This window comes from Protopterus annectens, chromosome 2.part1 (genome assembly GCF_019279795.1).
Source record: "Protopterus annectens isolate FY-2018-M chromosome 2.part1, PAN1.0, whole genome shotgun sequence".
Lineage (NCBI taxonomy): Eukaryota > Metazoa > Chordata > Ceratodontiformes > Protopteridae > Protopterus > Protopterus annectens.
Genome location: NC_056729.1, coordinates 542,355,705 through 542,372,957, shown reverse-complemented (window position 1 = coordinate 542,372,957; position 17,253 = coordinate 542,355,705). Strand labels below are relative to the sequence as shown.

At 38.8% G+C, this 17,253-nt stretch overlaps 1 pseudogene; it reads right to left on the bottom strand.

Moving 5' to 3' along the window:
- LOC122794862 overlaps positions 1 to 17,253 on the bottom strand; it is a 146,592-nt pseudogene that overhangs the window by 124,163 nt on the left and 5,176 nt on the right.

Below are 17,253 nucleotides of genomic sequence, written 5' to 3'. Positions count from 1 at the left end.
CTACAGATGTTTTCCTTTTTACTCCAAGTTCTCTAAATTCCCATTTTTATCTTTTTGTCTCCCCACCTACCTTTTGCCACTTCACACTAGTTCCTCCTATTCCCAATACTCTTTCTCATTATCCAGTAACTGTAAAATCAAGTTACACTATTTTAATGTTGTCAATGGTCTTTATTATCATGTTTCCTTAGAATTATATGCTTTGGACCATTACTCTGTGCTGATTCTACACTTAATGTAGTACTTCATTAGAGGTCTAAGTATTAGACCATTTTTGTATGCTGTCTCTAGTTTAGTGTAGAGTTTTCCTTAGATTTCTATGTATTGGAACATTCCTATGTGCATTTGTAATTTCATTGAACTATCCTGGTAAAATAAATAAATACATGAAGTAAGAAAGTAAGTAAGATTTTCAAGTACTTACCTCACAAAGGGGAAAGAAATAGCAGTAATGCAGAACAGACTGATGACACTATAGGACATATGTTTCCAGGTCATGAAATGGAAAATGTTGCAAGTGTACAGCCACTGTGGAGACATAACACACCAGTGAAAAAAATGCTATACCAAATTCTGAGCTGGGAAGTGAAGATCCAGAAATTAATTTTAAGGTGGAGAATGCAGAACAAAATAACAAGGAAGTTAAGTGTGAGTTTATAATTTCTACTCAAAAGATAGAGAAATGTCAGACAGTGAAAGGTAATACTGATGGCAGTTTACAAAGGGTGTCTGCTGGTGGCCATATTATAAAGATAGCATCCAGTGTCATTCAAAAGTTAAGTAGGTAGAAAGGCCATTGCTGCCAGAGGGAGGCCCAGTCAGTGAAGGTCAAACCCTAATTTTACAGAAAGCTAGTATTATGTTGTTTGGGAGCGTTTACTAAACATCAGAAGGTTATAGAAGAACAAAGAATACACCTGCAGGAAATACAACAGATGATCAAGAATTATAAAGAGAATTTATACACTCACTAAACAGAAGAAAGAATTGACCAAAGTGGTGAAACATAAAGAAGCTGAACTAAATGTAACTGCTCATTAACTGTATAGATCTAAATGCTATACATGCAGTAAATTTGGACACCTGCCAGGGATTTCAACAGATTGTCAGATTCTGTGCAGGCACTTAAGAAAAAAAACTGTTTCAGTTGTGCACATAACACTGTAAATGTTACAATTCAATCAATGCATGATGTAAGTACTGTGCAACACAAAATAATGTTAATGCTATTCATAATAGTGGTGTGCATTTTAGACAAATGGTGAACAGGGAAAAACAAAACAATGTACTGCCTTAAAGAGTAACTAAACATTGTCAGTCCCCATAGGGCTACATCCTTTCAGGTTAAGGTTTGGAAACCGGCAATCAGGAATATGATGAGTCTGGAATGGTCCAGAAGTGAGCTGCACAGAACACCAAAAAGTAATAGTGGCTGGAAGACTGAAAAACCCAGTCAGTTGAAGCCAAAGTTGTCCTAGCAATAATGGAGACTTGTGGACAAGGAATTGGGTCTAGGACAGGAGTGAGGTGCCTGGTCAGATTGTCCATCATGGTGGATCAGCTGACTTTGGAAAGGTCTCACCTGATGTGGTCAGTCAGCCTGCAACCTCTAATTTTGGGGAGGCCATGTGACATTGTGTAAATGAAAGGGCTACAATAGCTGGTGAAAAGTCCTGAGCTATTAGAGTTAGACTGGGTCAGACAGAACTTGCAGATAACCCTGGATTGAAAATTCCTCAGAGGCAGGACTGAGGAATTTTTTTAGTGTTTGTAGTTGTTCATTGGGTAGCTGTTGGAAACACTTTGCATTATTTTTTCCCTCAGTAGGACCACTCCAATGGCTGTTCTTACTTGCTGTCTTACAAGTTGAATCCATCTGTGAGGGTGCCCTGTGGACAGCCATCACTACCTGCAGAGTTTTCAAGGCAAAGTGAGAAATGGAAGTAGATTCCCAGGTCTTTTTCTGTACCACTCACACATGCATCTACACATACAGGCAATTTAGAGTCCCGTTCCACCTTTCAGCATGTCCATAGAATGTGGGAGGAAACTTGAGTACCCGGAGAAAACCCTCATGAATGCAAGGAGGGCATATAGGCTCTACATAGAAGGTAACCCAGACAAGGACCAAATCAGAGAGTGTCTTGCTTTGAGGTATGCTACCCATTGTGTCACTGTGCCAGCCCTACTTGCACCCAGCTGACTCCTTGATTCTGCTGGGGCAAGAGCAAGGCAATCCTGGGCTGTGCATGAGCCCTATGCACCATAAGTTCCTGCTTGTGTAGCCCAGTTTGACCATGTATTCCCTAACAGTGAGACTTTGTAGTAAAGAGTGGGCCGTTTTGCTAGTCCTGCAGAGTGGCTTACCCATTGCTTAATGGAGCATCGCCCTTCCTCATGGCAGCCGTCTGAACTCCACTGTATGTCACTTGCTGAGGGAGCATTCCTCCATAAGTGCAATTGGCTATATGTATATGTGTATGTGTAGTGGCAGCATGTGTTCCTATGCTCATGATCCACGATAACAATACCTAGCACTCCTTCTAGGTATCACTCAGATGCAAGTCAGTGCTGCCTCCTTCACCGCAAGATGGGCAAGCTGGCAGTGGCTTTTCACTCCCATCCTCCCCAGTCAGCCCCATCAGGCACCTTATATTTTAATAAAACACAGGTTACCTAATCTGTAGCCAGGGCTTTAGCCCCATATGCCACCAGAGCAGCCTGACCTGCAGTGTGGTTTAACAGAGGCATGTGATATGCACAAGGCATGAGGCCTAGACAGGAAGGGTAATTCACTGTTTGCAAGTCTAAGTAATGAGCAAGGAGGTGTAATCACTGAGTGGTCATTGGAGACAGCATGCATTGTGTTTTATTAGAGGCCTTAACTGCAAAAAGCAAGAGGTCTAGAATCAAATAGGAATTCACTGTGTGAGTCTACACAGGAAAATAATCAGGTTGGATTTAGATGTGGACGGGGAAGGAAATATTACTACTAGAAAAAAAGATGAAATTCCTGGACAGTTATCAGGACTAAGAATATCTTGATTCAGGTTACTAACTATGCTATAATTATATTATTGGTGAAGGTTTTGTTTTCTGTGATGAATATATTTAAAGAAAGCCAGTTCTATGTTTTTAAAAGTCTATAATAAAGAGAGTATATTTTGAATGAAAAGTAGACTGGTTTATGACTGAAACTTGAAGAATATAGTTAAAGTCGCATATTCTGTTTGAGCTAATACTGTAATATGTATATGCATGTATTAGAAAACCATCTCCAGTTAGTAAACTCCTTAGCTTGGAGCCTGTCTTTTGATATGTGGAGATATGCAAGCCTTTTTTAATATATTAAGGACCACTTATAGAAATAAAGAAAGTTTGACAAGTACTAAGTAGTTACTTGCACCATAAGATGCCTTACCCTTAAGCACCCTTAAGAAAACATGCTAACAATGTTTTTCTGCATCATGGAGAACCATACTAATCATCCTGGGCTGAACCTGTGGCTATCCATCCATCCATCCATTCATTCATCTATGCTGGATTTGACGGTGACCATAGTACTGCTGTGCCTAGTATGTAGAAGACATGTATTTCTTAAGTGGGTAATGAGCTGGGTTATGAATTTATCTTGACAGTGAATTTTGCTGATTTGTCGATGTAGATTGAGGTTTTTCATACAGGTATTTGAAATGCTACTGGTCTTCCTAAGATACAGGAGATTAGACAGGGCTTATTCATTAATGGCATAGCAGGTTAGAAGTAGGACACTATGAAGAAGTGAGTAGCCCACAGAACACAAGGACAGTCAAGCTAATCTGTCTGGCTCAGGGGTTTATGGCTCACATTTTCTTAATTAAGAAATTGGGTAATGTGATCTTTCTAACTGGGTAATGTGGCTTGTTTGCTTGATGATGGGGGAATTATATTCCGTAATAGTTCTAATAAGGGATAAATGCAACTGGAAGAAATTCTACTGGATATCAACTGGGCCACATCGAACATAATGGTAACATGTTTGATTTAGCCATATATGGATGTCAAGGTCTCTTATAACAACATCAGTCTGTGCAAGACTATTGTTTATATGATATGAAGAGAAAATTTCTTGTTTACCTCATTGTACTCTTTGGCATTCAGTTTGAGGACATTTTTACTCTTTGTAGAACCTTGCCTGATGACTGCTCTGCCTGAAAACAATTGGCCCTTTCTGTCTTGTGGAATGGGAGCCAGGCATTTGAGGCTAGGTGAGAGTTTTACTGTTCATTTGTTCTTGCCCAATAATCCCAGCTGGCCATTCATTCCATGGTGAGAGCCAAGTGATAGACAGTGGGTCTGCTTATTGGTCCTGCTGGGCAGCCTACCCTGTACCACTGGAAGCATGCTCTCTCAGCAATCCATCTGAACTCTGATATTTCTGCCTCCTGAGGGAAAGTATGCCTTTTCCTCAGCTTATGAGTGAAAATGCAGTCTGACAGCATGATCTCTGTAGGGTCTAATTCCACTGGGTATAAGACCTAGTGCTCCTTCTAGATGTTACTCATGTGGTGAGCCAGAGCCATCTCCCTTACCCCAGGATGGGTAAGCTGGCAGTTGCCACTCATTTTCATCTTCCTTGACTGGTTCAAACAGGCACCTGTGCCAGTAATTGAACTTGAGACACCTGTAACGTAGTCAGGGCTTTATCCCACTTTGCCATGGAACTGGCTAGTATGAGATCATTTTCCAAACACCAGGCATTTTCATAGTATAGCCCCTGCAATTTGATATCAGTAGGGGATGACTAGGACTGCCCAGTTTACAGTCATCAATAAACATGGATAGTCACACTCCTGGAGATTGGGCTGGATGTCAGCTAAAGAGAAGACAAAAGGAGAAGTGTCAGTACAGAACCCTGTGAGACACTCTAGGTTCAGTTTTTACATTCTGAGAAGGTACCTACAACTTTTGCTACTTGGGTTTTATCAGACAGCTAATTTGCAGTCCAATGGACAGCTTGGGGGTTTATTCCGAGCTTTACTTATTTGTCTATTATATCAATGTGGGTGATGGTATCAAACCTTGGCCAGATCACAAGTGTGTACCAAAAGACCATTGTCTACTGCTTCAGTGCCCTCTTCGTAGAAGCCTACCAAGATTAGGATACATGATCTATCCTTCATGAATCCAAATGTTACCAGTTTTTGAATTCATATATAATTTGTTCCATTTACTTATAAGGGAGCTAAGCCTGTTGGGTTTAAAATTACTGGGATCTTTAGAAGCACCAATCTTATGTAAGGGCACCATTGTAGCAACTCAGGAGGTTTCTGAATAAAATCCATGATTATGTTCAAAAAAGGAAATATCGTAAAGCTCAATTAGATGTTTTAAGTATGGAATTATTTAGTCTGCTTCCATTAAATATTTTAGAATTACTAAGAGGCATTTTCAGATTAATTCAGAGTGAAAAAATAATTCCTCCCTCATAAAAATTTTCTGTAATCTCAACTATACTTAAGAAAAGGATGGTAAGTTAGTTTTCTCATATTAGCCTATTTCTTTATTAAATGTAGACTAAAAACTAAGAGACATATTTGATAAATTAAGATCAAGCAGGATTTATAGTCAATAGACTAGCATATGATAATATAAAAAGGGTAGTATCTTATATTTAGCAAAAAGAATGAACAAGAATTTGACCCTAATTAACTTAGATATTGAGAGAGCTTTTGATTCTGTAGATTGAAACTACTTTAAAACTGTTTGCATTTCTAGAACAATTTATTGGAATATTAAAAAAATATGTGTAGAGACTCCAAAGCATATGTTAAAATTGGGATCTTATATTTTTCAAGTATTCACTTTAAACAAAGCCACAAAGCAAGGGTACCTCTTGTCCCCTCTACTATTTGCATTAGTAATCAAACCCTTAACTAATAGTATAAGAAGCAATTAAAAATCGATGGATTCTCAATTAACAAGGACTGTCAATCTAAAATACAGCTTTTTGCAGATGATATTTTACTAACTACAGGAGATTTAAATTATTCAATCAAAGAAATAGATGAGGAAATTGAAAAGTTTCAAGAAGTATCCCTGCTGAAATTTAATAATAATAAAACTGAAACTTTAGTGTTAAATTAATTACTAGATGATAAGCTTAAAGGCAAATATAAATTGGGAAGGAAAAGAACTAAAATATTTAAGAATAAAAATCTATCAAGATGTGAGTAGGATTATTAATAATAAATTTGAAAAATAATTGAAGAGGTGTTACTTTTTATTAAAAAATGGAATGAGTATTTTTTTTACATTTGAGGGTAGGTTACTACTATTCAAATGATTATATTACCCAAGATTTTATATATGTATATTGCATTCAAGCCTGGCAAAAAACTTTTAAAGAAAATGGAAAAAATATTAACTTTGTTCTTATGGTATCCTAAAAAAATGAGAATTGCTTATAGAAATCGTATAATATTATGGGAGTATGGAGTTATTGGCTTCCCAGATGTAGAATAATATTCTTTTCCTGCTAATTTTAACTCTATTATACTCTAGATGGACTCATCTTACACTAGTCAATGGAAAAAACATTCAGGAGCAGATTATACTAAATTCTTATAAGTTTATCAAATATGATAAATTAGAAATATGTAACAGTCCTTTCATCTGGTTAATAACATTTACCTTAGAAAGAAACTAATTTCAGTCTTTAGACTCTGTATATATGAAATCAATTCTTAAAACAGTTAAGAAATATGTTTTTAAAAGTCCATGAATATCAAAATTGAAATGTTTGTGCTTTCCCATTGCACACACCTATAGATTTAAGGAAACTCAGAACAATGTTAAAATGAATTTATTAAAAAGGAATGGATTGGTATTATGGTCGGATTGCTTTGATAAAAGAAAAGCTAAGTTGCCAGAATATTTAATGAAAGAATAGAAGTTGGATGAATCTGTTAACCAGTTAATATTATCCATCAGTAAAAAAATTAAATGAATTTGTAGATAATATGAGTGGTGAGGAACAGAGCACTATTCATCCATTATTTAAATGCATGAATCCTATCAGTAAAGGTAAATTGATCTACAGAGGAAGCTTGTTCAAGTTTTATAAGTTATTTATAAATATTAATATTAATTTTGATGCAACATTCTGGAAATTTTTACATAGTAGTAGACTGAGTGACAATAGATGGTGAGAATAAAAACTTTGCTACTTAAAGCAGTTAATCAAACTTCTTCAGGTTCATACTGGAAAGTTTTTATGTGGAAATGTATACATATAATGTTTGTTACTCCGTATAAAAATCTCTCAGTTTAGTAAAATGACTTCTTCAGTTTGTTGGAGATGTAGTAAAGATGTAAAAGTTGATTGGATACACATGTTATGGATGGTGAAAATCTAAATATATATATATATATATATATATATATATATATATTGGGAAGATATAAATATGGTTTTAGGGGTTATGGTCTGATAATTGTTCTTTAACTAGATCAATAATACTAAAGAATGCCCCACTTCCTGTATCTGTAAAAGCCAAACAACAACAAATATTTTGGAGTCTTTAGGCAGTTGATAGAAAAGTTACTACAAAACATTGGAAATTAAACTCAGTTCCTGCATTCAAAGAATTTTTGCATTTAACGACAATACTATGCAAAACTGAAAAAAAAAAGTGATTGGATTAAGATTTATAAGTCATACTAAGACTTTTAGTGCTTGAGATAGCTTTGAAATGTTGTCATTGAAATACCAAGACTCTTAATGTATTAATTGTTTAAGATTACCTTGATGATTCAGTGTATTCCTAATATTGTACAACAGTATGTGATGCTGAATTTCTTCGTGTGTGTGTGTGTGTGTGTGTGTGTGTGTGTGTGTATATATATATATATATATATATATATATATATATATATATATATATATATATATATACTGTATATATAGTAAATATGATCAATAAAAGTTTTCTTAAAAAAGAAAGAAAATATTGAGAGCATTGGTATGGATGTACCCTGGCATGTTGTCAAGTCCCACAAGCCAATGCAGTAGTACATTTTTTTGTCAAGCCAAAAAAATACAATATTTTTGTCATGATTCAGAAAGTTTATAAACTGGACCATAAATACTTTTCTGGTGTGTTGCAGTTCTGGCCAAATATTCAAGTAGCCAAATAAAAATACAGAATGCAAGAAGAAATTACTGCCATCCAGCAATGACTAGTCTGTTCATTATCCTGTAGAATCTTGAAGAAATAAATGTATTCAGTCCAAAATGAAATGTGTCATTATAAGTGCCACCCAATCTTCTTAAATGCAAATCTTTAAATGCTTATTTTACAGATGATTTTTCACATTTTGGTTTGTCCCACTGCAGTCTCCCCTTTATCTCTTGTTCCAGGCACCATTGACATCATGATTATTAATGTGAGCAGCCCTGTATGTCATGCCTGCTATACTCAATATGGGTTCTTAGTTATGAGCATATCAATCCTTTTGTTTGCTCACCACCCTCACCTAAAGCCTCAAGGATTCCCCATTTATAATCTTCTAAGTCCCCATTAGTCTGATTGACAGTATGTTCTTCTACCATCCAAATCCGGCAGTTTGTGTCTGTGATCAGCCTGGCATCATGGCTCACAATCAGTACAGCATCTCTGTATTCATTCATAGCATCTCTTAATCCATCAATTGATTCAATGTTAAGGTTTATGGGCTATCCAAAATAAGCACATTTGGTTGTTGACATGCAAGCTCAGCAAACGCAACATGTGCCTTTTGGCCACCTGACAGTTGATTTGGATAGTGTGCACATGGGCTTTCCAACCCAAAGTGTCCCAATCATTGGCTACTGTCCTTGTAAAATATTATCAGTGTCCAGACAGACACTGTATTGCTGTATCCATTAATATTTATTTGTGTTAGTACAAATTCTTGCCAAACAGTTAATACTGTCAGACTTAAAGATGTCATTAAAGAGTGAAATACTGTCCAGTTTATATCCTCTTTTAAATGTCAAACAATGTTATTTTTAATGTCCTTGTGACTTGTTCTTCTGGTTTCTGTTTGTGGCATGAAAAAGTCAATTGGTTATTTCTAGCCTGGACAGTTTCTGTTGAAATGACAAATATTAAACCAAACAAATCAGTCCAAACCAACAAATGTAAAACAAAAGAATGGTTCCAGGTCACCAGTGAGATGAATCTGCAGTTCTTTATTATAAATCCAACAACAGATGAGCGCTTTCGTCTACAATGTGAGACTTCTTCAGATAAAACAATACTAGTGCCACTCTTAATTTATATAAAATGCCATAATTGTCCTGATTATCTAATAATTAAAATTTAAAGCGCTACCAACAAATGGTTTCTGGCTCAAAAGTTATTATGTCAAACAACACAGCCACCAAGAATCTTTAAAAATAATTAATTTGAAGTAAAATTTAAATAATTATGTGAAAATATGATACTTTAATATTTAATATAAACTTTAATATTTAATATAACACTGTTTGCACTAAACTGTTGTGACAACAGCAATGTAAAAAAATGAATAAATCACACTGCCTGCTCTCTCTGCTAAAATAGCTTTAATACTAATGTATTCATTCAGGCCTGGATAAATGTTAGCCTTAAGCCTCAATTGCCATCTAAGTTCCCTGTTAAGTAATATATTCCTCATATCACCTCCTCTGGGCTTGTTTTTAACCAAGTCAATAATCCCAAATTTGAAACCACTGAATGAAGTACAAAAAGCTGAATGTTTATAAAGGGCACTGGTTTCTTTCCTATTTCTGATGTCATATATGTGTTCATATATTCTGTCTTTCAATGCCCTTTCAGTTTTTCCTACATAAAAAGATGAACACTTTGTGCAAATAGCCAAATATACCAGCATCTTAGTATGACAATTACCCTTACAAAATTTAACTATACTACCTAAACTATTTTTCAATTTTATAAATTCCTCTTTATAAATGTGTGAACATTGTCCACACCTACCACATGGACTGGTTGATTTTTTAATATTGTCTAAATTATTACCCTTCTCAAGCAACCTTTTAAAATTAATTCCTGTCTTGTAAGTGAAATGAGGTCTATTGCCTACCACCTCATAAACATCTTTGTTGGTTTTTAGTATAGACCAATTAGTTTCCACTATTTGTGTAAACAAATCAGAAAACCCATTATACTCAGTTACACATGCCCCTATGACAAATGACAAATATTATTTTTGATGTGGAAAGTCCAAGTTATTCTTGAGATGAAAAAGTCAAAAAAATTCAAAGTTTTTGTTTGAAATGTCAATGTAACTTCCTTTTTTGTATAACAGAATGCCATTTACCGTGAGCCCACAGCTATATGTTATTAATATCTAAGCTGAACATTTACAAGAAATCTTTTTAATAAAAGGTCATCACTTAACTGTTCTTGCAAAGCAAGCCATATTGTTTTGAAAACTGCTGTTTGGCCTTGCATATTTTCTTTACTGCACACACAGTATAATTTTGGGGAAAAGCATTTTAATTTATGCAATCTCTATCAGTCCTGATACGATAGATTAAAGATCTGATTTTATCCATTTCATTATTCATCATAACTGAGTCTTGAATCCAATTTCAGATCCAATCCGACAACTTGAAAGAGCAGATTCAAGGCTCGAGCTCCTCCCACTCCCATAATCCCTTTCTACCTTCAAACCCTTAGATCTCATCTGCAGTGTTTAGCTACAGATGTGATTCCTAGCTCGCAGAGTTTATTAAGGTTTTTTTTCTTGCGTTAGGTCATCTTTTTTTTTTTAATTTTTGGGTAGTAAGTAATAGTTTATTGTTCTGTCTTCCTCCCTTCCCTCTTTTAGCTCTTGTTCAGCATTAGTCTTTCTCTCCTTTGCCTTTCCTTCCCTTTCAGTGCTTGACACCTTTTTTATGTACCCCTGTCCCTTAGTTTAGTTAGTTGGTTGGAGTTAGTGAGGTTTTGTTGGGGTTTTGTTGGGGATATTTTCAGTTTGGTTCTGTGTGTTTGGCCTGGCTACAGGGTTTTGTCTCTTTGTAGGTAGTTCAGGGGCTTGGTACTTAGTTTTTCCTCTTATCTGTGTTGTCTGTATTGCATGTGTTTGTGTGCTTTCTGGTAGGACATATCAGACAAGCCTACCAGATTTAAGAGGTGTTCTTCTTGTGGACAGAAGATGCCTAATTATGATGCCCACAAGATATGTATTTATTGTTTGGGATCCAACCACCTTGAGGCTGAATTATTAGCTCTGCATTCAATTCTTGAGTGCTGACAGATCACTGAAATCAGCTTCTGCTCAAGGGCATGGCTCGGGGGGGGGGGTCCCTTTGTTTTGGGCTCTCCCTCTTCTAGCAGCCATACCTAACACTACCTCCCTGGGGTTTCTTCTCTGGCTGTTCAGAAATGGCCGAGACTCTCGGCTCACAGTCTCTTGGATCAGAAGCAGTCTTTGGCAGATTTGGATCTGAAAGCACAGGATCTGTCCTTCGGTGTGGAAATTTTCTCAGATTGAAGATCCTCAGATCTTACCTCTATCTATCTTATCTGTTAGGTCCCTTGGATCCAAGGCAAGGTGTACTTCAGGGCTTGGATCTGACATGTTCATCAGATCTGGACCAAGTTATTTTGAGCTTCCCAGTTAGACCCCTAGGAATCAGAAGGCTTCATATCCTAGATGCAAAAGTCTTTCCTTGGATTGGCAACACCACAGAGTGGTGGGATCCCTGCGGGCTTCCCCTTCAAAATTCACTCACTCTTCAGCCTCTTCTGGATCCTCTAAGAGCATCTTACACTCAGACATGGACAGGATGATGAGGAGTTTGCTTAGGGCCCAGATAGAGATGGGCCTTTTGGCGTTCCCAGCCAGCTTGGGCTTGGGGAGATCCTCGGCTTCAAAATTGACCTCTCCTCTTCCAGTTTCTGTAGTTTCAGAATCCCAGGTTCCAGTTTGTCATAGGGTGACATCAGGGGATCAGTGAATGTCTGTTTTCCTTGTTCCCCCAGGGTGCCTGACTTGCTCGGTCCCTGTAGCTTTGGACCAGAGCAGGTCTCAGCTCTGACAGGTTGGCGCCTGGTCCCTGGGGAGGGGTTCTGGTCTGGGGTTTTTGGATCAGTAAAGCACATACCACAAACTAATAAAAACAAGAGGAGTGATGACCAAAGCGATAACATGAAAAAACTTTAATGAATGATAAGCACTTTCGTCTTACAAAAATTGTAAAACTTATTCAGATAACATGAAAAATTCAGAGTTAAAATAACTAATAGAATCAAACAATTATGAGCATCTATATGATGTTAGAAAGGGTAGGATGTTCAATGCCTTATTCAAGCCTATTAATGAATTCCCGGACCACTATTTTAAATTTACTATTATAGAAAAACTTCAACAGGATCCTAGAAGGGGGCCCTGGCCCAATTATGTTAGAAATTAGAGAAGTGTATAAGCAAATTTTTCACAATGTATATATATATATATATATATATATATATATATATATATATATATCTGGCCGGGTTTAAATGAACAGGCAACTATATTGCCATTTTTAAAGCATAAAGCTGAATGGAGATAATCCCTGGTCTTATTTTGTGTCGGGATTTTGTATAATAAAATTAACAGTATTTTTTATGTTGTTTATTTTTGGTTTTTTTTCTTTGTAATCTATATTATTTTAATTTGATAGCTTGGTATTTATATAAGAAAATACCTTTTTAAGAATTTTTTTTTTCTTTTTGGGGGTGGAGTCATTGGTTTTGTGACTGAAAATTTTTTCCTGTAGTGACAGGTTTTATTATCACGTTATTATACTCAATAACAGTTGATTGGATAATTGTTTGATTCTATTAGGTATTTTAACTCTGTTTCAATTTTTAGTGTTATCTGAGGAAGTTTTATGATTTTTATAAGACAAAATTTAATATCATTTATTAACTTTTTTTGTGTTATCGCTTTGGCTGTCACTCTTTTTATTTTTGCTAGTTTTCAGATCAGTCCCTTTCTTTGGGGGCTTCAACCTTTGATAGCTTGGGGCCAGTACTGTCCTAGAGGCCTAGGCCCAGGGTGAGCTCCACTTACCCTGCCCTTGTGATTTCAGCTACAGGGAATGGGGACAGGGCTTCCTTGAGTCTGTCGGACTTTTTGGTGGTAGATTGGACTTTCTCCAAGTCTGAAGCAGCATCCTCCCCACTCTCAAGAACTTCTCAGCCTATTGATAGCAGGTGTCCTGAGTCCATTCACCCAGTCCAGAGTCAGCCCATCTGTGACAGCCTTTAGGCATTGAAAACCCCAGGGGTTCCCCTCTCTTCTGAGTCCTCTCCTGAGCCCTTTACCGAAGAGCCAGCTCTGAAGAGACTGTGCAAGAGGAGACACTTGGACACTCCTATGGAGTCCCTCATGGAGGACATGGATTTTGATGAAGGGGACACGTCAACCAGATCAGCAGATGATGTCTCCTTCGGGACATTCTGGAGCTGTTGAAGCAGAAAGACGGTTTGTCTCTCCAGTCCCCATCCTTGGAGGAATCTGTGCTCCTAAGGATATTTAGAACAGGTCTGTCTATGTCCTTGGCCCCCCCTGCAGACGAACTTATTGATCTCATCGCACGCAGGACATGGAAGAAATTTGATACTGTGGAACCAGTTCCCAAGAAGTTGATAAGTTTCTGAGCCCTCCCACAGATTATATGTACTGGAGCAAGGGAATGCCAGTCAATGCCACCGTAGTTGCTGCAGCCACAAAGAAGGAGCTGGTGGAAAAGAGTGCCAGTATCCACCCCCCAAACCATGAATCTCAGGCAATCAACAGACATGGAAAGCACGTTTATGCTGGAGCCCTAAATTATTTGGCGCATTTAACCCACTGCCAAAGAGATCTGGTTTCTGAGCTCACTGTGTCTCTTTCAGAGCTGATGCCAGCAGAGGACTTCACGGTGTCTCCCAAGCTCACCACTCTTTCTTCTATTGCCAATTCCTCAATGAAGTTAATTTCCAATGTGGCGGAAGGTACCTCTCAAGTGGCCAATGCAGGCATTGCCGTCAGGCATCATGCCTAGATGTGGCTATGCAGGTTTGCTGAGCCCTTCATGGTGTCCTTTACTCACTGTTTGGACCTTCTGTCAAAGAAACTTTAACTCACAGTGAGCAGGATGGCAAGACTCTGTCGGTGTTCGCGATCAAGTCTTCTACTCCCCAAAGGTCCTTTTTCAAAAACCAATGGGGTAGTAAGAGACTATGGTTCCGCATGTTGCAGGGTTCCTTCAAAGATGCTCCAGAAGATAATTTTTCCAGAGGCAGGGGATTCGATGATAGACACTGTCATGGGTAGAGGGGGTCCTCAAAATCAGGGCTCCAAGAACTTTTCTCAGAGAAGCCTTTTAAGTGCCCCTGAGGCATTGCCTGGCTGCCCTGCCCTGGAGGCAGTCAGGGATTGTTTTTTGTTGCACCTACATGCCTGGGCATCCATAACACATGATCAGTGGGTGCTCAAGATTATATATAGGGGTCATTACATTCCCTTTTCCCAACCACCCCCAATTCTCAAGAAGCTTCTCCAAGACACACTATCCAGTCAGATGGATCTGGCCCAATGAGAAGTTATGGCGCTTCTAGAAGAAAGAACCATCCAGGAGGTCCCGACAGGACAAAGAGGATCCAGGACTTATTTCCACTTCTTTTTGGTGCCAAAAAAAGACATGGGACCTACATTCAATTTTGGACCTCAGTAAACTGAACTTGTCTATCAAGAAGTCAAAGTTCCAGATGGTCACTGTTCAGTCCATCTTGCCGCTACTGCAGAAGGATGTGTGGATGTGCTGCATAGACCTCCAGGATGCCTACTATCATATCAAGATAGACAATTGCTTAAGGAGCAAACTGCACCTCCACATTGGAGCCAATCGTTTTCAGTTCAGAGGTCTACCATTTGGAATCACCATAGCCCCCAGGGTGTTTACCAAATGCTTGGCAGTTGTAGTGACTCACCTGAGACTTTAGGGTTTTCAGGTCTTTTTGTGCCAGGATGATTGGCTCCTCACAGCTCTCATGAGGCATTGTTTGGTTGTGGTCATTCAGTACCTCTTACACTTTGCTAGGGATTACCGTCAAAGCTTTCTCAGGTGCAGAGCCTGGAGTTCACTGGGACTCATCTCAACACAGTGACAGAGATTAAAGCATTGCCTCCCCACAGTGTGGACTTGATCAGGCAGCAAGTCAGGGTCCTCTTGGAGGTTCTCTCACCACAGGCACACCTCATTCTGAGAGCACTAGGGTCAATGTCAGCGGCTATTATCCTTGTTCCTCTAGCGCGATACCACATGCGGGTGCTTCAGTGGGCGCTGGTAGTGCAGTGGTCTTTTCTAACTCATCCAATGTCTATGCCTATTCTGTTGACCCCCATTTACAGATGGCACCTACAGTGGTAGCTTCAATTGGAGGATCTCCTTTGGAACAGGCTGTTTTTTCTTTCCCTGCCCATGGCCACGGTGACCACAGATGCTTCCCTTTTAGGGTGGGGTGGTTATTTTCAGGGCAGGACTGTCCAAGGCATGTGGACCAAATTGCACATAAAAGTCCTGGAGGTGAGGGCAGTCCTCCATTCGCTGCAATCCTTTCAGTATTTCCTTCCTCTGGGAACATGGTGATTCATACAGACAACATGTTGCTTGTCTGGTATATCAACAAGCAAGAGGGAACATGATCTTACCCATTGTGCATAGAGGCCATGAGAGTGTGGGAATGGGCAATCTCTACCAGTCACTTTCTTCTTGCAATGCACATACCCTGTGAGTCCAACATTTTGGCAGACAAGTTCAGCAGATCCATCCTGACCCCTGCATGAGTGGTCCCTCAATCCGTCATTGGCATTTTCAGATTTTTACCTGTTGGAGCCAACCTTGCTGCAATCTGTTTGCTTCCCCATTTAACAACAAATGTAGCAGATACATTGCCCTGATTTCCCCAGAAGGGCAGTCCCTGAGAGATGCTGTTGTATATGATTGGCCCCCAGGTCTATTCTATGCTTACCCTCCCCTTCTTCTAAACCCCAAAGTACTTCAGAAAGCCTTCAGACTGAGGAATTCTTTGATACTTATTTCTCCCTTCTGGCCTCACCAGGTGTGGTTTCCCTTCCTCAGGTCTCATCTTAAGTATCCTCCCTGGACACTGGATCCTATTCCAGATCTCATCTCTCACCTATCAGAACAACCACCCAATCTTTGGTTACTCCACCTGAGTGTATGGTTTCTCCACTTCTAGTCCTAGCAAAGCAGTCCAGGGTGGCTTCTCCTGTCAGGAGAATTATTCTGGCCTTGCAGAAGCCTTCTACTCAAAAGGTCTACTGTAGTAAATGGAAATGCTTTTCCTTTTGGGCATCAGAATGAAATTTGGACCCCTTTTCAGCTCCTATTCTGGATATCCTTCTCTTCTTGATATCCCTGTCTCAGGAGGGGGCCAGCTTCTCGACTATCAAATTGCAGTTGGCGGCCATTTCTAATTTTCATATCAATACTGGGTCCACCTTTTCCTCAAGGTAATGTAAGACCTTCTAGAAGGACATCTTACTCCTCAGGCCTCCAGTCAAAGATGCTGCTCCTCCTTGGGATCTGACATTGATGCTGCAATCTCTCACCCAAAGTCCGTTTCAGCCTACTCATTCCTGTGATCTCAAATATCTTTCATGGAAAACTGCTTTTCTGGTTGCTATTACCTTGTCCAAGAGGGTTTCTGAATTGTACGATTTATCTTATAAACTGCCATCTACTGTTTTTCATAAGGACAGGATGACTTTATGAACTAACCCCCCCCCATTATGCCTAAAGTTGCTACTGAAAGAAATCTTAACCAGGGCATCCAGTTGTCTGTTTTCTTCCCTAATCACTCTAATAAGGGCGAATATCTCATCCATACCTAGGATGTACATCATCACCTGAGATTCTATTTACATCGACTAAATCCTTTAGGAAATCTGATCAGTTATTTGTGGCCTTTTCCCTGAACAGGCGTGGCCAAGTGGTCTCAAAGCTAACAATTTCTAAATGGATTTGTAGTTGTATTTCCCTGGTTTATTGTATGCAGAAGATGGAGCTGCCTCATCTTTCTAAGGCACATTCTGTTCGGTCAGTGGCTACATCTTCGGCCCTTTGCTGCCAGGATGTCCTTAGATGAGATCTGTGCTGTGGCCAATTGGTCCACCCCTCACACTTTTGTTGCTCATTATAAATTGTATATGGTCTCCAGAGGCAGG